Raw genomic sequence first — 25,828 nt, 5'->3', positions numbered from 1 at the left:
TAAATATAACAGTATTTTTTTGATGATGTGGTTAAAGAAATTCACTCTCAGCAGAACACATCTGTAGTCAACTTCTGATTCCAAATGTATTTTTTTTTTCTTTAACTTGCAAGTAATTATTAACTTATAGTCCCTGAAGATACTCAAAGTTCTTATGAAGGAAATCCAGCCTTAACTACAGAAAATACACTGATATCTGTGCACACTTAATTCATTTTTGGTTGACATCAGATGATAGATCAGTTACATTTCCCGGTTTCCTAATGTTGCATATCCTTCTTTGTCAGAAAAAGACTTGCACCCAAGAACGAAACAAACAACTCCTGTGACAGGTGGTCTTCACAACACTTTAACCACCTGATCCAGGAGACAAGCCAGGGCTTTTCTATTTTTAGACACTAATCAACATCTATTAAACAGAACTCCCTTTATGAGCAGCAAAACCTATTGCTATAGAATGCTTACTTCCATGATGATGGCAGAGATGAAAAATGGGGGACAAAAAAGGAGTAATTGCAAGCTGACTGGATAATCTGAACACAATTCAAATGCACTGAAGATACACTTAATAAGCATTAGGAAAAGTAAACTGAGTGACAAGTTTTCACATTCTCTCCCTATTAAAATAAATGCTTAACTATGACCACTAAAGCTTTTTTTCTCATTCCTTCTCATGAGCTGAAACAGTGACACACTTTTTGAGGAGAAATACTGTCCCTGTACTCTGAAGCCTTTATCTCCTTTGGTCTTAAACTGCATGGAAGGAATTAGGCCATCAACATCAATGGTACCTCTACCAAGGCCCAGGTCCTCTGCATTCCCTCCCAAGAATTACCCTCAAGTTCTTTGGGACAACCCTGAGCCAGCTGCAAACATAGGGTCTTTAGCCAGGTGGCACCCAGGAAGCCCAGATGGCCACCCCATGCAGCTCCATGCAGTCACCCACCCAGACACTGAGCTGCTCTCCAGGGAGATGTTTTACTTGGCATTACACACAAAGGAACACATAACACATGCAGCAGCAAGGCCCCAGGAGCTGATTTAATGGGCCTGTGTACAAAGAAATTCAGGATTTGTGTGTGTCCCAATTCCCACTGCATTTCACTCCTTACATCCTTTTATAAAATGCCAGCCTTACAAGTTTTGGCCCCTACATCCATACGTGTACATATGTGGGAGGCAACAGATGAATTCACATAAGAAAAACTTTTGTACTAATTTTCTTTGACAACGTAGATTTTTCAGACTAACAGGAAAGATCCTATGCTCAAAAGCTATTCTACAATCCCAACTATACAAACCGTAGTCGACACTAACTAATGGGCTGGGAGAAACATAACTTCATTGCAAAACAAGAGGAGATATTTTTGTTTTGGCAGAAAAGTAACATTAGCAAAAATATCCCTTGCAGCATTAATTACAGTGGGAAGAACAAAGAAGAGCATGTTGGAAACTGGGAGCAAATGACATGATCTACAAGGCACCATGTCAGCACAGTTGTTCTGACCCATGTGTGCTTTTGTGTCCTGTTAAGTAATCATTTGCCAAGACTTCTGGGAAAAAAAAAAATTAAGCTAATCTTTTTTTTTTTTTCTCCTCCATACTGAGTGCTGAAGAGCTTTGGGCCTATCTGCCCCTGCCAAAGGTTTGATGTGAAGTCCTTACAAATCAATACATCATACAGAGCAGAAAAAGAAACACACAAAGAGGAGCTTACTACTCCCAGAAGGAAGCTGTAAGTCCCAGCTGGACCTCAGTTCCCATTAGACGCTTCATGAACTCTTCTCACATGAAAATGTCTTCTCAAAAAATACATACACACTCTGATTAAGTAAATTGTGAGGAGTTAATTTGCAATTCCACAATTCCCAAGGGACTCCAAGACCAACCTCTCTGGTGTTTCATCTACAGCAATTTAATAGTTTACATTGTAAGACCTATGGCCTACGATGAAGATACTAGGCCAGATCTTGAGCACATTATTCACCCTAGTCCCACTGATTCAAAGGCCCTACTAGGCCAATTAAAGCAAACAAGATTTAGCAGTCCCCTACCTGCCCTGATGATTAGCAGAGCAAGCTGTTTTCCCTGCTGGATCAGCAGCTCCACAGCTAAACACTTCTACCTGCGAGTAAGTTCAGGTTAGGCATGCAAAAAGAGGCAAAACCAAATGTGCTCCTTCACTCACATTCCACTTCGCTGAAGTCAGTACACAATTCAATTCCCTGGTCCCACAAACAGAGACATGTGACATAAAAAGCGCCTTCCAGATTCACAGATCCAAACTGTTCTGATATATGCTAAACACTGTGTCCTCTGCTCCATTTGGGGCTGGATTTTCAAATTTGTCGTCTTCTCACACCCCCTTCCATTGCCAGGAACTGAGTTGATCATAGTCACTTGAAGAAATGCTGTTCCAGCCTTACAGCATCTCAAAACTCTGCAACAGCAAAGCTCTCTTTTTATGTAGAGTGCACTTGATAACAAGATTAATAAAAACTACACAGCATCTTAAAGGGCCACCTTGTATCAGTGTAGCAAGAGCTCAGGTTCTTAACGATGGATAAAAGGAGCACAAACCAAAGAGCACTAAGAGTCTACGCAGTTCTAAAAGTCTCTTCTCCTATGAATCAATCAAACTGAACAGCCTCTAAAAGATGTCTCCATTTCCAAGCCACACCATGCACTGCCGAATATTCAAAGAGACTGTCCATGATCTTCTAAGGAACTCACAATGACCCGAACAATATTTACAGAAGTGTCAGAATTCATTTTCTAAACACAGAACATCTTAATGAAAAGCATCTTCTTTATATTTGGTTACGAAAATAAAACACTATATTGGGCTGGTTGTAAAACAAATTATTTGTGTAAACTGGTGACAAGCTGCACACCACAGAAGGTGTAAATACAAGTGTGAACATGAATTTCTCTCCAATCATTAAGAGAAACACAGTGTCATCAAGGGCAAGTTTAGTCCAACAGTCCTCCCTCTATCAAGAGGCATGATTGCTAAATACTTCTGAGATTCTTCCCTAAGGAAAATGATGGATGTTCATGTTAATTTTTAGGCTTTGCAACCTAAATATCATCCAATAAAGACAAAAGTATTGTGTTTACAGGTGAAAGGATTCAACTTCAATGCTTTGATGCAGAATACCTGAAAACTCTTTTTAGAGCAACTGAGAGTATGAGTAATTCTGCTGGAAACTGTGAGGAGATGATAAATCACTGGTGGAGTTCTCCAACTGGTTTTCGATGCATATGCTCCAGTTGATAAAACACAACTTACGTAACGAGGACGAGACAATTGAGCAGTGAAGAAAGCCCAGGAAATGCCATTTCTGCCATTAGCCAAAATGCTCATGTGGCATTTACATTCTCAAAGAATCATCAGGAAAGTTTTTTCCTTTTTTCTTCCTTGAGAACAGAAGAACAAGTGTTCATAGGAATCGAGAACACCTCCTTTCTTCTCCACCCACATGCACTTGGCAGCATGCCCCAGTATTTTGTGATGTCAGCATTGAAAAACCTGCATTACATTGCCTCAGGGCCTCTGAGAAAATAAAAACAATTAAGCTGTACACTGATTGAAGACCTGCCCTTTTCTCCTCTGTGTACCCTGCATTCAAAGAGAGACTTGTTGGTTCCCCCAATAAGTCTGGCCTCAATTCAGATGCTGACTGGAGCTGGCTCTTGGATTAACATTTATGATATGAACTGATGAACAGGTATGGATCAGGAAGTCTATGTGGTTCCTGGGCAGTGCATGGTGCTATCAGCAGTGCAGCTAGAAAGAGTGTTAGGGCTTTAAGAGCTTACGGCAAGAGTACTATTATTGAGCTCAAAACTACCCAGAGGTCCTTGCAGGACAGAGAAACTGCCAAGTTTCCCCCAGAAAAAGGCACTGTTCTGCCTGCCCACACTAGTTAGAGAGACTGAGCCAACGAGGTGACTGACATTTACATCAGCACTCACTAGCAAACCCTCAGCTGAACCAAACAGCCAAACACAAACCCCTACCTCAGAAGTAACACAGGAGTCCAGGGCCAGAGGACCAGGAAGCAAACAAAATTCTCAGTTCAAGCCTGCCTCGCCTCTCTGGATCCCTTGACACCAACATCATTCTCCCTGCATAGTTAGAAGCATCTCACAGCTAAGTGCACCATAACGCCAGCCAAATCTGCATGGGAGAATTGAAACCTACCTTGTTGTTAGTACACCTACAATTCTCAGATTTATACCCACAGATTCTCTCTTAACATAGGCTTTTCTGAGAAAAGGATGAATTTTGCCCCAAAGGCTTGAAAGGTTTAAAGACAGTGTCTCAGCAGAGTGTGCACTGGTCAAAGGACAGCAAAGGGTAAGCACATAATCACACTTCAAGTGCTAATCCTGCAACTTAGCCTACAAGCACAGACTCCTCTTTATCCCTAGTGGCTTTCTACAATGGAGTGACTACATCAGTGGCAAGGGAAAGGCAGCAGATGTCATTTATCTGGACTTCTGCAAGGCCTTTGACACAATCCCCCACAATATCCTTCCCTTTAAGTGGGCAATATAAGGGTTTGATGGATGGACTGTTCAGGGGATAAGGAATTGGCTGAAAGGCAGCATCCTGATGACACCAAGCTGGGTGGTGTGGTCAATAGACCAGAGGGACGGGATGCCACTCAGAGGGACCTGGACAAGCTGGAGAAGTGGACGCAGGTGAATCTCATGAGGTTCAACAAAGCCAAGTGCAGGGGCCTGGGCCAGGGCAACCAGAGATATGAATACAGGCTGGGGTAAGACATGCTATAGAGCAGCCCTGTGGAAAAAGACCTGAGGGTACCAGTGGATCGAAAACTGGACATGAGCCACCAATGTGCAGCTGCAGCCAAGAAGGCCAACTACAACTTTGTGAGACCTTACCTGGAATACTGCATCCAGCTCTGGAGCCCCTAACGCAAGAAGGATGTAGACCTGCTGGAGTGTGTCCAGAGAAAGGCCCCAAATACGATCAGAGGGCTGGAGCACCTCACTTACGAAGACAGGCTGAGGGAGCTGGGGTTGTTCAGCCTGGAGAAGAGAAGACTCTACGGAGACATTATAGTGACCTCCCAATATTTGAAAGGGGCCTATAAGAAGGCTGGGGATGACCTGTTCACAAGAGCATGTCATGACAGGACAACGGGTAATGGTTTTAAGCTGGAAAAGGCTAGATTTAGGTTGGACATTAGGAAAAAGTTCTTGAAGCTGAGGGTGGTGGATCACTGTTATAGGTTGCCTAGAGAGGTGGTGGAGGTCCCATCCCCAGAGACACTCAAGGTCAGGCTTGAACAATCTGTTCTAGTGTGAGATGTCCCTGCTTATTGTAAGAGGGTTTGACTAGAGGACCTTTAGAGGTCCCTTCCAACCCAATACAGCCTATGATTCTAATGAAGAGGCTGGGACTTCACACCCATGCAGTGATGCCACAGCAACCTGGACTAGGGCTTCATTTACAAGTGGTAAAAACATTCAAAACTAGACTTTGGCCTTGACTGGAAAATGCCAAAATTAAACTCCAATACAGGAACCAAAAATTAGCTAATGGCCAACAAGTAATTCAGGATTCAGGCACAGATTTCACTTACAGCTAAACAGTAAATCCTGTTTGGGGGCATTTAGGCAAGTGACCTTCCACTGACAAATCAAGATTTGTAATTCCTGCTAGGTATTTTACGGGAAACTCTATCACACTCATAACAAGATTTACAGAGATTACAGTCTAGGCTAAATTGTTGTACTATCGAGTCCACAGAATACCATATAAAGAAAGAGGAAATGGAGATGTCAGTTACCTTTAAAACAATGCAGTTAGATTCTGACCACAGCATGCACAAACTGATCTCTCTCTTGCTGTTGCTTCAGCAGACAACAGAAAAGGAACAGGAATGATCACCTTTGTACATGTAAATACGTAGATTTTTACATTAATTTGCCTGCTTGCGTTCACGTCCCAAAGAGGTCGGAAACCTTCCTCTTCCCCAGAAGTCACTGACACAAGTTACATGAAGTAATTAATCGGCAAGTGACACTGAAGGATCTGAAATTTCTCCCTTTGAAGAAATATGATGTTGTAGTGCTGACAGGCCACTGATTTTGTTACACACTGCCCTCACACTCCCAGGAATTCTTTCATAAATCCCCATATATCAGCAACAAAGCCACGATCTTTAGCAAAGTTTATATGCTGCTCACTTGTGGGACTGTTTATAAAATTATGACAAATTTACTGATTCCAGTAGGTGTAATGAATAAAAACAAAGAAAAAAGACCAGAAAATCACTAGCAATCTCATCCAACTCATTACTGTCCTTTCCACAGGCTTTGTAAAGAGTAAACAAAAGCTATGGGCTTGTTATAAAATGCGTGCTGTACTAATTTTACCAACTGAAAATAAAGCATCCTTTATTTCTTCTGAGGATCCTAGGTAACGAATGTCTCAGTAGGAGTCAAATGTTTTATTAGCAATGATTACAGGTTCTTCCACAACAATACCTGCCTTCTGAAACTCTCTCAATGGAAAATACTAATGAATAATACATTTATTATTATTATTATTTTTTAATTAAATCAAATGGGATCTAGATCACATATCACGTTTCTGTCCTTTATTCCTCCAGTCTTATTGAATTCACAACAAAATTCCAGGCCCAATCTGCCATTCAGGGCCCCAGATGAACTCCTCTCCATGACTGCTGCCTTCCTTAAGGACAATAAAACTGTCAGTCAAGAAGCTGAGACTCACAACAGAAGCTGATATCAGCCTCTCAACAACCAGCTTACAACTGCATAACTTTGGCCACTGCAAAAGGAAACAGACTTCAGAACATTCCCCCTTGCAGAGCAACATATAAAAAACTTTTTCTTTGCTTTAAGGTTCTCAGAGTCACAATTTGTACAAACAAAAATGCTACCAAGCCACTGAGAGAACACCAGAAAGTGGAACACTTATCAATATACCCTGCAGAAGTGATCCAGGTGTGAGCATGGTGAGCAAAACAGGAAATGAGTAAGGTGATTTCATAGCTCTTCTCTTGTCCATTGATTATAGAGATGCTTACAAGATAAACATTCATATTTCAACATGTACGCACCATTTATTCTGTCATTCTTCATACTTTAGAGTTTTCCACTGAACTGACAGAGATTACATACACATTGTTACACACCATGTTTGACAGACTATTCAAAGATGTTCTTGACAAAAAATTATTTTCTTTGGTACAGTATTAAATTATTCTTACTGCAGAACTCATAACTGTCAAAGCAAAAGCTTCCTATTTACAGTCCTTCTACATGTGAAGGAGCTATTGCTATAGGATGTGATCGTAGCAGCCAGAAGAACATAAAGTCATTCACATGTATCAGTACAAAACTGAATGAAATAGCACTGATTGTAGATAAAACATCTTCCAGTTGGAAACTGTCCACGTGACAACTCTCATCCATTGACAGTAATGGCCCTAGTGTTGACACTATTTCTACTTAACACAGTCCAAGTATTAGACTCCAGTAGTATTTGTGTAAGAAGTTCCATTCAGCTCACTGGAGTTATCTATGTGCACACATATGCACATGCATATTTTTAAGAGTAGGGATGTACCATGGAAAGTTTACTGAAAGTTAATAGAAGGCACCTCCACTGATCAGTATGGAAAAGCCTTGGGGAACTATACAGAGATGCAACTAAGTTCTGTAAGAAAATCTGATATCCTCAATGCTCTGAGGAAAAAAAAAAAAATCTTCCCAAATAATTTCTGGTAAATAACAGATGGCATTATGAAATGTGGATAAATCTCTAGGAAAGCACAAGAGTTGGTTTAAAGCTCCCGTAGAAAAGCAACATTTCTCTACAAAATTCTGCCAGATTCAGGATTAGGCTCTTGTGGAGTCATCAAATTCCAGTCTCTTCCCCAAATGATTAAAAAAAAAAAAAAAAAAAAAAAAAAAAAAAAAAAAAAAAAGACTCCAGGAGACTGCAGAAAGTATCAACACTATTTGCTTAGAATAAGTGACAGCATTAGCTGAGCCAGGCATTTTCCAGTATCTCAAACAAAGTTTTATAAAGATTTACTCTTCCATCTAACAAACAGTATGGTTTCTTCAGTTGTTGCCATAAAAATCTAAATAGCAAAGCCAAAACTGAACTGCAGCATTTTTATTTTGGAAAAAGGAAAACAAACATCTGCTCTGTTTTCTGCCTCACTGGTCTGGGGTTTTAAATGTGTTAAGCTAAACACTATTTTAAGACACTGTTCTAACACTATTCATGTCTCTGATGTCTAATTTTGATGGTTCAGGTACAGGACCGTGATTAAATCAAATGCACCACCGGTTCAGAACACTTAAAAAGTCACGCCAAAAGGGGTTATGTTGTGGTTTGAAACTGTAGGATGGTCTTAGCAATAAAACACAAGACTATTTAAGCTCTCTTTAGATCAGGAATCTCTGTATCAAACTTATCTCAATAAGACAACATACTTCACCACATTCCCTAGGCAAAATAATATTATAAACAATAATTACTACTGTTAAGTGAGTTTAAGTCTGCAGTCTTGAAACCATTCTTTCATTAACACCCCCTATATCATTACACCACAAGTCTTCCCAGAAGGGGGTTGGCAAATCTAAACACCTACCAGGTAAATATGCCAAAGTTGTCAGACATGCACACACAGCTCTAAGCACCCTTACATAGACATACAACTTTCTCAACAGCTGATTTAGTGTGAAAGCAGGTGCCAAAACCCTAATACAGAAGAACAGCAAACAGCACAGCCACTCAGCTCCCGGCTGGGAACAAATCCCAGCCTGTTCCTCCAGTCCCATGCCAACCAAAACCAAGCTCCCATTCTCCTGACCGCTTCATACACACTCAGGCCTCCAGCAAGTTCCACACAGTGTTACAACTAATTCAGGTTCCCCAACAAAAATGAGGTTATTTTGCCTGGTTTTCTGCTTTCCATGTTTCTGCAAAATATGCTTCCTTAAAGGACTAACCCAAAGTCCAGCAGAGCCAAAACAACACTTCTCACCAAGGGCAAGCCCCATCCACAAAGGTATTCAGCAGGACCATGGCAGCCCCTCCTAAGACAAGGCACCCCAGGAGCTCTGCACCCCAACTCTGAAAAATGCCATACAAAGTTAGAACAGAGCCCATACCAACACCTTCTGCTCATTTTAATACCAATGCATTACTGATGCAGTAATTCTACACGTTTAGGACATGTCTCCTCCTGGTTTACACACCATCACAGCAGGACCGGTGGGGAAAAAAAAACAACTCATGCTGTTATTTGGCACAACCTTCCCAAGGTGGAGAGCACCAACACAATTGCTCATCATCCCCTCCCTCATTCACTGCTCAAACATCACTGCTCAGACACTTCTTCACTGACAAAAACTGCACACCCCGAAAAACTGAAGCTGCCTGCACCAAACACTGTCAAAAGGAAGTCCCCTGATTATGGCCATTTTAGGATTAATATTTTAATTTTGGCTTCAAGACAGCTGGGCTCCTCTCAGGGAAAAAACAACACCAACACAGTAAATCCTCTAGGTGCATTCCCCCTGCTTTTCTTCCAAAGTTGCTGCTGTGGGGTTTTGCACTGGTTGAAGGCACCATCGACACACAACAAAAGAATATTCCAGATTATCTGGGTAACAAACTGTTAACGTAAGGACTGCTTAACCTGGGGCAGTAGCTTTCAAGAACTGCAAAGATTTATTTTTCCTCTCCCAAGGGTAAAATAAAAAATACCACATAGCCTTTCAGGTTCAAGGAGATTAGAAAATGACAGGACTTTCCGAACAACTTGATACACCCTTTTAAGACAAAGTTGTTCCATATTCATGTGGCTACCGCGTATCATGTGGTAGGGTGTCATTGGCTTGTCTTTATTAAAGTACAAACACTTCCATTACATAATTCAAGTTAGCTCATCTTTAACATGGATTTCAGCTGCAGAACCAACCCCACAGGTAGTAGGCCTTAAAAACCTTAAGTTTTATATAAAACACTGAGTTTTTTAGGTGGATTCCTCAGAACTTGAAATTCACAATAGGTTTTGATATCAACACTAACGAGTAATTAAATAGGTATTTCAATGATAAGTGTTTTCAAGTTGTGCTTATGAACATTTTAGTATGAAAGTGACAAGAGATATACTGTCTGCAAAAAAGCTGCTCAAAGAATAAACATGGTAAAAGCCAGCAACGTTCTTATGCCATCAATGTCACAAGCATAGAAGAAATGAACAACCTACTCAAGCTTCCTGCAGATGCTCCAAAGTGTTTGTTAGGAAGGCAATCATTTTACACAGCCCTGAACTGTCAGAGTTTCTTCTTTGCTTGTTATTCCCACAATGTACTCTAAGGCCTTTCAAAGCAGGTCAGTGAGCAGGTTAGCAGTGTAAGACAGTACCAATCAGTCCTGGATCTGGCAAGAGTTGGGAGACAGATTCTGATTCACAGAAACTCCCTCAAGATAGGGAATTTCCCATCTTTGGTGCAACAGTGAGACAGCTGAAACCTACCCATGCATCTCTGTACTGCCATGCCTCTTTTACCTGCCAGACTAGACAGGTGAGTACAGGGGATGTAGGAGGATGTAGTTTCCTCATGCCCACTTCTGTGCACTCACACAGGACCAGCAAGAACTCCTGGCCCACACCACCACCAAATGCTGCTGCCAACTGGTCAACAATACAGAAAAGGTTGTGTGCTAGCACAGTTCTTCCCAATGCTCTATTTTCCTAATGACATTCTCACAATTAATTTGAAAATTTAAACACCTCTGAGTTTGCCCTTTCTGGGCTCACTGAAGATGAAATACAAAACAAAATTAAACACAGGTAAACATTAGTGTAAGATACTGAGTCAGACTTATGTAAGTGACAGTGCAAACCACACAGTCCTATCCTATCAATGGTCTGAACAAGCCTCATCTGTTGCACACAAATATTCAGAGATAAATACATAATGCCAGCTGCCCTCAGGAAGCAGAATAATACCAGTTTCACACTACTGCCATGGCTCACAGCTCTGCTGTCTTCAGCCCACCTGTCACCATCCTGGGCTGCTTTGTGCCTCTGACTGAAGTGGAAGGGCTCTTTTATTGGTCCCCTAGAAAATACTACCCACAGTATTTGAGCCCTAACATTTCAAGTAGCTCTAATTCAGCTTTCAGTTCAGCTCAGTTCTTTGTCCTCTAAAAATAACTTACATTTAATTGCAACTGGCTACAATTTTCTAATTCTTTGTGACCCCAAACCTCTAAATCTATTACCCAGAGACAGCCACAGTAATCCTTAATGAAGGTGTGGGTATGATGCAGCACACTAGGGGCCATCTGGTTGCCAGGTGTTTCCTGGCTTAGCTTTTCCTGAAAACACACATCCCTCCTCCTCCTCTAATTCCAAGGAAAGCAATTTCTACCTCAGGACAGTCTTTCATTAAAGACACAGGCAAAGGCTTTATTGCAAGCAAGTCAGCTGCAGCACAACATTCAGAGCCTGCAGCAGAAAGCCTAGAAGTGCTGTTTATTACCATACATATCTCCCTGTGAGTACCCGCAACAGGCTGTGCCAAGGGTATTTCTGACTGGTAACAGGAAGGGAGCCACTGTAACCCCATGTCTTGCATCCTTCACTCACCATCAAAAAGAAAAAAGAAAAATAATTAAAAGGTTAGAGAGCAAGTTTTTTAGAACAGAACCATTATATAAAAGGCAGGGATGATTTTAAAAGTACTAGGCAAGATTCACAATCGGTGTCATTTGATGTCTTCCGGGGAGCAACACAGCCTATCAAGGGAAGTTAGATCCTGTGATCTTTATTTTCAAAGCGAAGTATTAACTTCCCGAAAATCCCTGTCTTTCACACAGGTAAAAGACCTTGCAGCTCTCAGATACACATTCCTGTCCCTCCTCTTCACCAGTGCCCTGGAGCATCTCAAAGCTGGACTGGTAGAAAGTTGGTCAGTTTTGCCCAGCATCCCCCTGCCTCGGCTTTCCAAGCTGGCTTCCCATGAGTTCAGGCTAGGCTCGGCATCACGGGGGAAAATAGGACCCCGACAGCTGAAAAAAGCCTTGGCTGCCAAGAGATCCCATCCTAGACTCCCAAAATGGAAGGGTTCTCCTGGGCCCCGCTACTGCACTAACATTTACTTGCAGAGAGTGTCTCACATTTCAGGCTAAAACCCGCAAACATTTACTTGGGCACTCGCAGTAGTCTGATCTCAGGAACTGCTTCAGACTGGGTACGTACAAGTACCAGGGGCTGTGGACACACACAACAAAATTATATTGGTATTTCCCCAACAGGGCAGGGAAAACTGATTTTTGCTACAGTTAAGAGACAAGGCCACATGACTCCTTCCAGTACATGGAAAGGGGCTGTGCTGCAGAGCTCTGGACAGTCAGGCTTCACGCTCCTGCTGTCCTTGGGTATTAGGAGGATAAGAAACAGCAACTGCTACTGCTCAGCGGACACAGAGGGCAAAACTGTCTTGCCCTTCCGCAGCTGCCAGGATCCTGCTTTCCCAGGCTCAGGCATAAACCAAATACCCAGCGGAGCCAAAGCCTGTGGGCCACTCCAGCACCCGGCAGCCACTGGCATGGTCTGTAAGTGCCTATGGGGGTGTGAGGCCCTGATCGAATTATTGCTGGATACAGAACGGATGACTTTGCAAAGACAAGGCTGAAATTGGCCCATTAAATCCTCACAGGAGTAATTTCCAAGCCAAGAAGAACTGCTCTGGTTCTACTATGAATCAGGACCTAAACAAACAGGACAAGCTCAAACCCAAACCAACAGCCCACCCCTGATGAGCATGCCAGAGGCTTCCACCAGGAGCCCAAAGCCCCACCCACTGGCACACACAGTCCACCCCATGCATGTCCTGCACACTATCCATTATTTCCTAAGCTCCCTGGGAAGGCGAGCAACTCCTCATTTCAAAACAAGGTCCAGCAGAACACCACAGGTTCTTTTTCCACTGTTTCATCTATATAGTGGGTTTCTGATTTTTGTGAGGTTCTGCCCAGAGCTATGTTTCAATGCAAAACAAGGGACAAAACCAAAAAGCAATAAATGAAAAGAGAGAGACACTTAAATGCAGCCAGAGGTACAGTGGAAAGGGAAATTGCCCAGTACCTCTGGATTTTCAAGTTCAGCTGCAAAGTAAATCCATCATGGAAAGGGAAATATTAACAAGTAACTAGAAACGCAGCACCTTTATTCTTGAGGCACACTTGCTTTCCCAGTTATTTGCATATTTTAACATCTTTTAAAAGGAAAGTTTCTACGAGACATGATTTTCACAAGCCTCAAAACATTCTTCAAAGAGCTACTCATCTCCGCGTAGTGACACAGGCACAAGGCAGGGCTTGTTTACTAATCTAGAAGGATTACACTTCAATCTGGATCATGCCTTCCCTGCAGGTAAGGGCAACAGAGCAAACAATAAATACACTAGACTTTCCAAATGTAAAGGCATGAGGGGAACAGAATCCAAAATAAAGTTATGCTTATATTATGTTTAGATGGGGAAAATAAGTGAATGTAGGGATACAGATGCTTCTTTATATCTGTTGTTAAACAGCCTCTGGAAAACTTAAGACAGGCAAATTCTATTCCTACTGTTATATTCGCTGTGAAACCTACCAGCTACAGCTGAAACAAGTCTTCACAGTTAGTTTTTCAAATAAAAACATAACTCATGCCTTTGACACAGGCATCTCTTTTTGCCTTTTTTAATGCATGCAGAGATCAGTCCCACATTGTAGGAAAACTCATTTTTCACTTACCTTCCATCTCCCTTAGGCAAGTGAGAAAAAGCCACCAAAACATTGCCAGAGAAAACACAAAAACACACTATGCCAAAAATATTAATTCCCTTGTCCATTCCAGGACACAGAGAGTTCACTTACTCCACTGTATGCTAAAGAAGTCAATAAGCAATGTCACTGCAGCTGATCTTGCAATAATTTAGAATGCAGAAGAAGTCTCCAGCCTCATAAGAAAAAATACTTTTATCAGAATATAAAACAAATCAGAAACAAAGACAACTCAGATCTTCCAAATGACTGAAACCTCAGAACTGAAATTCACCTGGGAATGGCAGAGCAGTAAGGGTAAAGCAAATCCACAGGTGCTGACCACAGCCCCAAGTATTTCAGAGAAATGACCCGTAATGCCAAATCTGCAATACCATGTCTTCAAGGAAATAGTTTTTTCTGATCCTAGTAGAAAACACAGCTTCATGGCCTGAAGTATGGAACACAATAGGTTTGCCCAATATTTTTTAAAAGTACTTATTCCCTCCCTCCTACTTGTAATTGTCTATTAAAAAAAATTAAATTCTTAACTATTTAATTCAAAGTGTAACCAAGCTAGTTACTCTAAGTACAGCTTTCACCCTCACCATGCTGCTCTGTTGCCATCATGGGAAGAAAAGACAAAATTCATTACCCCACCCAAAAAAGGAGTATCTGCCTTAAAACGAGCATTATCATCTGCTACCTCAGGAAGGTACACACCATGCACATCAATTGAATCCTGTCATTGTCAGCATCTTTGAAAAATTTAAATAAAAAATAAAAATGGTTACAGTCAAGGTCTACTCTCTCCTAAACAGCAGCGCACACGTTCAGTTGTGCTGCAAGACAACAAGCAGAATCAAGTTCATAAAGACTGAAAAGCACGACACAAGTCTTACTACCACTGTCTCAAAGCCTGAGCTGATGATACAGGCTTCAAATGCAATTCAGTCCAGGTGAATGCAAGAACATAAAACCCCCATGATTCCAGCTGCTTGGTGCACATTAAGCAGCATTGGCAGCACCTGCAGCAGTCAGCACTCACCCAAAAGTCAGGCTCTAAATGGACTCAAGGGCTGCAGAGACAGCTGATGTGTAAGGCTTGATTGACTCTGTGCCTGTTCGTAATTACAGGTAATAAAACAGGTCAGTGCTGTTATCCTGATACCAGCCTTACCACCTAAACAAACACAACCATACAAGCATCTGAAGAATCAATATCATAAATATGGTAAAATGAGGAAATGTTTCTAACTTCCAAGTGCCTGTAATTATCAATTAAAGCTTTGCAACATATTATTAATTCCACTTATTGCTAACAGTGATGCTGCAACTCTACAGAGGATCAAAACAAGTGAAGGCAAAAAAGAAGCCTGATTGAATTAAGTTTCTTTGCTCATACAAACTGTTTTCTACTAGAGGTCATTCTATGTTAATGCTTTTTCAAATGCATTATATAAAACAAGTTTTTGACTATCCACATTGAAAGGCACATTTGGGTATTTTTTATCTTTCATTCAAAATACTGACAGTGTTTCAAGCAACACTCAAAGCATGCCATTTAAAATGATCTAACTTAAAGGACTGTGTTACCTATAAATCACTGCCGCTACTTTTGGCAAACTATGAGGAATATAAAATTCTAGATATTCCTTTGTCATAGTACCAAATGTCTTTTATTCAAAGTCCTAGACATAAATTTATTATATACTCTATCAGACAGCAATGGGTAATTTGAAATGCTTACATTCAATATTCTGCTAAGTTTTATTCAGAAGCACAACCAGCTCTCTATACCTCTGAAAGCTTAACTTTGCAGAACAACATGGAATGAAAGCTCTTATTTACCACACTCTATCCCTTGCGCTTTGGAATGAATCATGTTATTAACTGTTCCCCAGCCCCTACAGAGAGACTTTTGTTTGGTTTTATTTTTTTTTTCCTTTTTTTTTTTTTTTTTATTACTCTCGTATGTTTGCTAACTTTCCCTTTACTACTCCAGGAAATGTGTATTTTATCTCCCTAAACAAAAAGGATCCTTCCTCCTGATTCATAGGTTTCTTCATCATTTTTCTGGGGGCAATTTTCTTTATGGGTCATCAAATCAGTCGTATCAGAAAATATGAGAATGAGGACAAAAAACTAACTTGCCACTTTTCTTCCAGACACACTTAGCCCCAACCCTAAATGTCAGGTCTGCTCTGGACTCCTGAGAACACAGACACTAGCTCCCAGGTGTATTCTGAGCATGCTAACAGCTTGTGAAGAGCATCCTTAGGGCCAAACTCTGCCCTGACCGAACGGGTGCAAATCAAGAAGGACTCTGATATACACCAGGAGGAGCTGACTCCCTCCATTCAGATATCTCCCTACACCACATATTTTCCAATACAGATGTGGGGGAGTGCTGAAGGAGGGCAGGGTAGTTCTCCAGGTCAGGAAGCAGCTGAGGGCCAGCACACCCAGCTTCACCTCCGATTCCCTCCCACCCCAAGCTTCAGGTCAATGAGCAGGATGGGATGTGAATGACCAAACACCCAGACCACTCCTTGAGGAGCAAGCTTCATTCTCCTTTCTCCTTTTCCTTTGCAAACCATTCAACTCCACCTCAGTTTTTTTGAGCCCATGGATTTTTTTCCTCAGCCTTCTCGAACATTTCTAACATTTTGTAGTATTGACTGCATCGTGACTCTAGGGAAGCAGGCAAATGCCTAACTGCATGAACATGGTTTTGCTGCAAGCAGGAGTGGCAGCCAGCCCACCCACCATGCCCTGAAACACAGTCACCTGTCAGCAGCCTGAGACACCTGAAAAGCATGTCAAGCCCCAGCAAACAGGGATTTGTCCCTGAGAGACACATTGCACAGGAATGTACGGCTGCTGTGCATCAAGCCACAGTCACAGGAGCTCAAACTCTGCTCTCTGAGCAATAGCACACAGCCAGGACAGCAACGGGTGCTCAAACCTACCTTACCAGAACACATGGAAGCAGGTGCAAGAACAGGACAAGGGCTTTAAAGGGCCTTCAGCTCTCTCTGTCCCACAATCAGACAGGGGACAGTGGAAGGATGTTATAATTAGCAAGTGTTGGATGTTGGCCCTGAGAGTCACTGCACTGCAGCGTCCAGCCTCGGGTCCAGAGTCCAGGCACATTCCCCAGGGGAGGATCAGGTCTTTCTGCTCAGATCTGGCAGCCACAGAAAGGCTGCCGCAGAAAACAGAGTAATTTGGCACAGTAAGAGCTGGTTAGCTCAAACAACCTCACCAGCTTTCCAGCTAGCTAGAATTCAGATCCAGACCTGAACCCTCCTTAAAGTCAAAGGATTTTGAACACGCGCTTTCAGCCCATTTCACAGCATACACAGAAAAGAGGCTTTCCTCACAGTTTCTGGCCCAGCAGTAAAGCACCCAGGTCACTCTTGAAGGTTCACAGCACTTTTTGCTGTTCATCTCTGAATCAAATTTGGCCCCAGCCTGGAATTTTCAAAAGCATAACCCTAACTCTGCTCTGAACCTTTAAATATTCCTATCCTACATTATCATTTTGAGGTATTTTCTAACCTTGCTCATCCAAGATCAGCACCTCAGGAAAAGTGACAAGTTCTGCACAGCAAAGCAGCTCTTCTAACATATAATATATATCCTTCAAAATAGAACTGACAGTTCCTAGTTTTAAACCAGAAACCAGCCTCTATCATTCTCTCCAGAAAACAAAGTGAAAACATTGGTTTAATCTAATCTATAGGTCTTATAATTAAATGTTGTCAAGTTAGTTGAAGTTGACATGATTAGACTGCTGGTTGGGGGGGGGGGGGGGGGAGGGACAGAGAATTATGCTGTTTATTCAGAGGTTGCATACAGCTAATTTTGCAAACAGCTACTAAAATTTGGCTTAAATTTCCCTCGGGAAACAAAAGGACAGGTTTCACAAACAGCAAATTAAGTTTTCCCAGATTCAACTCATTGGAAGGTACTGCAATCTAACTGCATCACTGCTAGTACTAACAGAAAACTCTTCCTACCGCTTGCCAGGGTCTTGACCAACACAAGTCAAGGAATATTCCTCAGATCCTTGCACCCATGAGTGCCAATTGTAAACGAAGGAGGAGAATTTGTTCAAGAGGTTGAATTCTACCTACAAATCCATAATTTAAGAATTCCCAGCTATAAACTGATCATTTCCCTGAAGGGCAAAAGTACCACAGATTTCTCAGTAATGAGGAAAGAGAGCTGAAAGGAGCATTGTCTTTTTCCAGATGGTGCCAGTCAGGTGCAGATTCAATGAATTCAAAACAATTACATTGATTTTCTCCACTTAACACTCTTGCTTCTAATAGTGCCATCATCTCCCTTATGCTATAAGAACATATAGATACACGTATATGTATTGTATCTGGAAGATGGACACGACGTGCTTAAATAAACAAATACTTATTACACTACAGAAAGTTAGAAGAACTACACATTTTAAAAATGCTTAAAGAGAAACAGTATATTGTAACATTGGTAAAGCCTTATCAGCCAGCAGTAACCTGTCTCACAGATTACAGAAAACCGAGATTTGTTAAATCTTTATATTGCTGAGCTTGCCCAAGCCTCCTCTTTTCACCACAATTCCTTTCAAACTGGTACCCTAACAAAGATGCCAGATATTGAGTACAAAGACACTCTGAAACTGTTGTCTCATTATCATTTTTAATGATTGAGAAGGGCTCACCTCCCCAGTCAAGACAAAAGAAAAAAAAAAAATCAGTTTCATCTGTGAGACTTCTGTAGGAAAAAACAGAAGTGAGTGTAAAACCATAAGGGGCAACGGCATTAGCTCATCTTTTCTCCTTAATACAGTAGCAAACAATTAGTGTTAAAGTAAAATGGGTCAATCAAGACCTCAAATCTTCTTAACAGCTAGCACAGTCAACCCATGTGGTCACAGCAATCCAAATTAACCCCATGGATACAACAGTCCTTCCATCCAATACCTAGAAAGCAATTACAAATGTCATATTGAATTTCCCTCTAGAACACCCTCCAACAGTTTAGTAGCATAAACTGTGATTAAACCTACCCATGAAATAAAATAATTTTCCTCTACTTCAGCAGACAGTCTATCAAACCACCTCTGTACCCAGTACCAATCATCTAAACCAACTGCACTCTCTGGAAATGAGTCTCAGGCTGTTTTTTCTTATTAGCCGAGATGCACAACGAACTGCTGCTAAACAGCACACCTGTACATGAAGCAAAAGCATGGAAGAAAAAGCACCAGCCCTAAACATGCCAAGACTCACCCACACTCTTCCTCAGCATGCACCTTCGTGTTTGGAGAGTGTCATGATTTCACAGCACAGTGTTCATTTCCATGCTTTCTCTGGAGGTGCTCGGCACCACCAAATGTCATCAAGGCTCTTCCACCACTGAATCCACATACCCTAAATTTACACTCTTTCCCTTTTTAGCAAAAACATTCCCTTTTCCATTAAAAATATGCTTAACTTTTAAGCATGCTTAAGGCTCACTTTCAAGGGCAATTAAGCATGTGTTTAAACAACTGAGTTAATCCAAATGGACCAAAACAAGCATCTTTGAGTGTTAGGGAACAATTCTACATATCAGCACATGCTTAATTTTATTTCTTCATCAAGTACACACGTGGACTTTCGGGTAGCACACAAACAAAATATCCAGATTGTCAGATAATTCAGTTTAGAAGGGACCTTGGGAAGGCACCTGGCCCTAGGAACCCAGGATATTACACCTTCCCAAATTTCTGGCTGCTACTCGTTCACATGTATGTTAACTGCAACACATCCTGATCCCTTTCTAGGTAACTCTGCAAGTCAGTAACAAATGTCCTGCAGGCAGGAGCGCCTCTTCAGGGAACCCCAATAAAGCCAACGGGTGTTTCTTTTATCTTGCTGTAAGCCAGAGGTTATACTAGAGCAGCTCTCAGTACAGCCTCAGCCTGTGCTATAGGTGAAACGTGTAAGGAACTCGGGCCTTTGAACTGACCCACCATTTACAGAGAAGCACTATCATGACATCTTTTCTTTTTTGCCCCCTTCTTAAGCTAATTGCCATTTGCCCCATCATGCCAGATTTCAGATCTCCCAGATGACGCGCCTGCGTTACAAGTTCCGTCAGTACCACACAACTTTGTATAGCTTTTAGTAATAGAGGCAACTTTTCAAAAGCCATCATCATAAAATCCTCCCAACCTGAATTCTTTTTGACTTCTCCCTCTTCTTCCACCCTTAAGAAAATAAACTTGTCTCCAACACATGCATACAGCATGCCACATTTGGGGGTGATAGCTGAAATAGTCCAGCAGTCTGCAATGTGCCTCACACATCCATTTCTGTGTTTAAGTATTTCTAGCAATTTCCATGGCTCAGGCAACTGTTAAGTAAGCGCAGGGCTCTGGTGTCTGTACACATCACAAATGTCTCCTCTCATAAATCCAGGTACATTGTTTAGCAAATGGTAACTCATACAGAAAGCAGCACGACACAGGCTGAAAGGAAAGGTATGCTTCTGGAAAAATATCTAGCAACAAGGAAATTCTTAACCCACAGACTGCAGCAATTTATTTAGAGACAAATGTGATCAGATCACTCATGTCCAGGCACAGACCCCCAGGCTCAGGGGGGTCATTAAACGATGACTTTACTGTCAGAATGTATTTAAAGAGCACAGCTAAGTGGGTAGTGACATAACATACCCTAACAATTACATCAGATCTCTAAATCAAGGGTGCAAATGCCACTTTATGTAACAAACTGCAATATAAGCACAATGAACTGCCCTCCATGCTCAAAGTGTGCTAAAATTCTCCACAGAAGAACACCAACTTTTTCTTCTCAGCATGACAGCTCTCTGGCGTCTCTCAAACACCCACAGGCAAAGCACAATATGGGTGGAACAAATTGTAAAGTTCCATTAACCAAGTCCTGTCCCTTGGGCAAAAGATAAGGAGAGAGAACGTACAGCACTGCACCTCACTGCTGAAATCACCTCTCTTCCCAGAGCCCTGCTTACCTGTGGGTTTTGTTTCAACACTGAGAAGTCTCACTAAGCCCCTGGGGTTGTTTTAGTGCTAGTTAAGCTCACCTGTAAACACCTGAGCTTCAGGAGATGGGCACCACATTAGGACTGGGGTCCTGCTCACTACTGAGTGCATTACCAGTGTTTGTGCCAGTGGGTGAAGTGAAATACACAGCGAGGAATTCAGCGGTTCCTAGACCTCGGTGCCACAGGGCTGAGTCTGGGCTCCATTTTACATACCCCTCTTTCAGAACAGTAGCAGCAGAAACATACGCCCATCCATGAACTTAACTGGACTGCCTCTGTGCTAACTGATGAGAGTTTTTAGCACACCCAGGGCAGATACCCATTCTCCCATTGTTGGTGAATCACTTCTTAGTGATCTATGAAGTAGTGGCAGGGGCAACTTCACTAAGCAATGCTCTCTCAGCACATTTTCTCTCTCTCCCCAGCAAAAGCTGAGATGCTGTGATCACATCAAGCAGCTGGAAAGGAAGCAAGAGAAGCTACAGAAATCAATACATCCTGCAGATGAGCCTCTTCTTGGGTGCATAGGCTATGAGATCTGCAGTCTTAGACATCCCTGCAAGTCTGAACGAGCACAGGTGAAAAGAAATAGGTCCTTTCACTGGGAGAAAACAAAGGTTTGCGGAGGAAACGGGAAGAAACAGGACCAAAAGCATGATGTACTTCAGTCTTGCAAGGAAGAACCCTTCTGAAAACAAACCAGTCAGGTTTTATGAACTGCCAGCAGCGCAAATGCTGGACAGCAAATGGGTGTTTTGAGAAAGGATGAAGACTTACTGACACAACTACAAAGACACGACAAATTACAAAAAGGGATGCTAGAGACCGAGAATTAAGTAAGACTTACAAAATACATATGTATACATCTCATTCTACCGCATGATTTACGTTCAAGACCACCTCTATGGGAGAGCCTGCTACTTCCTATCAGGAAGAAGCCTAGATTAAAACCCACCAAAGAATCAGAGCGTATCTTTATTCAGAGGAAAACTTAAAGCTCCTGCTTAGCACGGCAAAATAAATTAGCTCGGTATCTTACATAGAGAAAGCAACTCTCCCGGCGCACGGCACACCCCCTGCTTTCCCAGGGGTGTTTCACAAAGCGCATCTTACTCCAGCGGCAGGCTGTAATTAGCGCCTCAAACGCGTACACCACAAACTGAGGCAAGGAGCCTTTCTTCGGCAGATCCCATCGGGCGCAACGCTTCGGCACGACGGAGCTGCGTGTGTGCTCGTGGCTTGTACCTGCAGCACTTCAAGCCACGCACGTTTTGCATAATTTTCCCTCACATAAAAAGGCTTTGTTCTCCCCCGCCTCGCTGCGGTTACCAGCCCGCAGCCCCATCCCCTCCGCGGCTGATCCATTCGATACCGGCAGCGACATGAACATTTCCCCCACCCCACCCCCCCCCGGGGATGCAAATTAAAAGCGCTCACAAGCCTCGGTCCCCCCTTGTCTCACACGACGCCCTTTGTTCACTTACGGATCCCTCCAGAGGAGCTCAGGCGCGGGGGGCAGGAGAGGACAGGAGGTGACACCCCGGAAAGGCTTTTACAAGCCTGGAGACGATCAAAACCCTCACAGGCGGCTGGCAAAACTCGAACCGTCCCTACGCAGGTAGCCAAGGGGGGGGGGATCTCCCGGGGAGCCGGGGCCGTCCCGGTCCCCTCAGGATCCCCACAGGATCCCCTCACCTCAGGATCCCCACAGGATCACCTCACGATCCCCTCACCTCACGATCCCCCGGCAGAGCCCGCGCTCGGCTGAGGGAGCGCGCGCCCCAACCCTCCCGCCCTCAGCCCCAACCGCCGCCAACGGCCGCTCGGCCCCTTCCCCTCCTCCCCCTCCTCCTCCTCCAAGCCCCGCACCCCGCGCTGCGGAGCCGCCCCCGGCCCTTACCTGGGCGCCGCGGCGGCTGCCGGCTCACCGGGACGCGCCGAGGGGCTGAGAGAGGAGGGCACGCCCGCCTCACCCCGCCCCGCCGCTCTCGGGGCTGTCGCCGGGACGCGGCCGCCCGCGCGCCCCCGGGACCCGCCCCGCCCGCCTCCTCCGCCCCCGGCCCCGCCCCGGCCCCGCTCCCGCAGGGCCCCCGCAATGCGGCGGGGCCCCCGGTACCCGTGCGGAGCCGGGACAGCCCGCCCGGCCCCGCAGCCAGCGCCTGGCCCTGCCCGGCCCGGGACCATCGTCCCCGCCGGCGCAGAAAAGGCTCCCGAAGCTGCCTCGCCTGCTTTCCTTCGCATCCTTCGCAAGTCCGAGCTCAAGCCGTTTTCTCCTATTCTTCTGGAAACAGAGAATGAATAATGGCGAGATAGGTTAAAAAACGGCACGACGGCACCTCAGAAACTGCACTGCTCACAAATCGCGCTCTTGCAGGGCCACGCTCTCCAAACATTTCCTGGAAGGCAGCAATAAAAGGTATCCTATGACTTGGTCACTTGCCAGCTTCTCAAACTGAACTTTCCAACCCTTCGGGATGTCAGTTATTGTCTCCCCTCTCCTTTCGGTGAAAGGAGAGCAGGGAAGGGCCAACTCCTCCGTCCGGCAGCGCCACGGATGCGGTGGAGCTCCAGCACCAGCTCCTCTCTCTCCTTTCAGTCAGCATCACTTTGTTCCAATACCCTTTGCAGGATGAAAGAGTGAAAAGTGACTCTCTTACCTTTCCCATTTCCTGAGCAAATTAGTCCGTGTTTGTTAACAATGAACGTGCAAAAGCCAGTTTGTCAGAATCTTAACCAGCAATTCCGAGTTACTTCATGTATGTATTAGCCTAATAAATGTTTTCAAAAGAGGCACTGTGTTTTGACTCAGTGAAGAGAAATATTGCTGCTATTCCTGTTTGGGTGCCCAGATCACCCACTAGCTGTAACCCATACTGCAGTGCAAAAAGCTTTAAATGTTAATTTCAGCTGTGTTTCATTCTGCTGCACCACTCTGAGCACCTACTCTGTCCAAAGCCTTGTAATTTGGGCCTCAACATGTCTTAGACTGGGTGGTCAAAACAAAGGCTCAGTGACAGAGAGACGGCCATCCCACAACAACTGCTACACTGGATTATACTCCTGTCCCATCTTAATGGTAATAAAGTGACTTGGGAAGGTAAAACTATTTGGTTATGCATCTTGATGTATTTGTAAATCAGGACATTTTCTTCTCCTTTCAAGGTCTGAGTCTGTGAGCCAAGGCTACAGACACCTCCTCCAGTCCCTTTCCCGCACCCTCCTCAAGCTGTTAGGGAGAACTTCCCACCACTGCTGCTTCCCATTTTCTAGCATTTCATCTGTAAATCAGTGGCATGCAAAGGGAGCAGGATCCTGCTAAGAGGACAAAGCCATCACGTTCCCCTCCGGTTACTCACTGTCAGTGATGTATATCCATCCGGAGATGATGCTTCCAGAGGAAAGGGATTTGCTGCAGGCAAGTCTTTATTTCAGACTGCCAGGAGCAAAGGCACCCTTGTTCAAGGCACAAGGAATGTGCACCAGCATCCCCAGCACCTCAGGCATCAGCAGAGCCCTGATGTTTTCTTTTGTCCCCTTGGAGGCCCAGAAGAACATCAGAAGACCTCGATGGAGCTCTCCCCAAGCACGGGGCCTTTGCCCTTCCTTCTACCACCTAGAGAATGCAAACACAGGCTTACATAAAGCCTCATCAGAAGCAGCTCTGAGAGGGAATGAGCAGTCGACTTGATCAAGGGGAAACAGTTACACTTCATCCAAATGGAAATCAGATTTATTGAAAGCATACGGTATTTTAAAAAATAAAAGTGATAATGGGCAGCCTACACTTTTGTTGGAAACGAATACTGCAATGGGCGCCATGAAGGAGGTGTCTTAATGGAGAGAACCTTGTACAACAGTCTGTGCAATGTCCATAAACATTCCCAGAGACCAGAGGGGTGATAGAGCTTAGCAGAGAAACACTCTGAACATTCCGTGTGCCATGAAGGCATCGATGCCTCCAGCTCAGATGCAGCACAGCAGCAGCCTGTCTCCTCTCAGCAGCAGCCTGAAGAGAGAGAGGGAAGGTGAATACTGGAAGCCAGTCATTCACTTGCAGCTCTCCATTACACAATCATCAAAGATGAGAAATAAGCACAGGAAAACACAAGGTGGCATTCACCATTTTCCCCAAGATAATTATCTAGTCAAATTACATTATACTGTGCATTAAATATTCAGCAGCAGTGTTGACACTAGACATTTTAAGACAGGAAAGATTCTTGTAATCTATGTTAGGGATATTAAAATTCATGCACATATTTTTATTAGAAATATTCGTGCAGAGATCAAAAAGCATTATCTCACTAAGAGACGGTGGGGAAAGATGTATTTTTTTTGCAAAGGAAAAACAGATTTTTACATAACCTCACAAACAATGAACAAAACAGTAAAGCTTTGACAAGCTGAATCGGGGATCTCTATATGGAGATCTGGTAAGCCAAATACAAAGGATTTTTGCCTGCCTGCTAAAAGAAAACGGAAGGACATTGCTTAAAGCTCTTTTTTGAACAGATTCATTTAAAACTGGGAAATGCTGTTTGAAAGGGGGCTTGTGTCAATGTACATTCTTCTTTTACTGTATAGCTATGACAACAAAGCCCCATTGCTCCTCTGACAGCGCATCAAGCTGCAGTTGTTGGCAACTTAGGTATCTGGCTTCAATTCAGACTGGGGAAGGAACCATTTAATATCCCCAAAAACTCAGGCCTCGGTGCCAATACCCCAACATCAGCTGAGCAAACAGCAGTCCAGGCAAAGCCAGCTCTTAACTCATTCATGATGGGAAGAGCTGCGAGCACCAAGGAGGATGATGAAGCAATGGTAAGCACAGATATGGCCCCTTTATGCACTGCCCTTGGTGGCATATATACGGTCTCTGGCCATGTATAACAACGGCTTGAGCATTTTTTG

The 25,828-nt window shown here is 43.5% G+C and overlaps 1 protein-coding gene across 10 annotated transcripts in view; it reads right to left on the bottom strand.

Moving 5' to 3' along the window:
- The window catches only part of MAP2 (microtubule associated protein 2), a 225,961-nt gene extending 203,059 nt beyond the window's left edge, over positions 1-22,902 (bottom strand). For 7 of the 10 annotated variants that reach the window (XM_051623970.1, XM_051623954.1, XM_051623960.1 and 4 more), the window contains exon 1: positions 22,402-22,423. The gene's annotated coding sequence lies outside the window, so the exon portion shown is untranslated. Of the gene's footprint in view, positions 1-22,401; positions 22,424-22,817 lie in introns of those variants that run through there. The other 3 variants (XM_051623962.1, XM_051623971.1, XM_051623956.1) reach the window with 2 other exon arrangements.
- Between the last annotated feature and the right edge of the window lie 2,926 nt (positions 22,903-25,828).

Source organism: Apus apus, chromosome 6, assembly GCF_020740795.1.
Source record: "Apus apus isolate bApuApu2 chromosome 6, bApuApu2.pri.cur, whole genome shotgun sequence".
Classification (NCBI taxonomy): domain Eukaryota; kingdom Metazoa; phylum Chordata; class Aves; order Apodiformes; family Apodidae; genus Apus; species Apus apus.
Note: the sequence above shows the minus strand (reverse complement) of the source record. Positions and strands in the feature narration are given on the sequence as shown.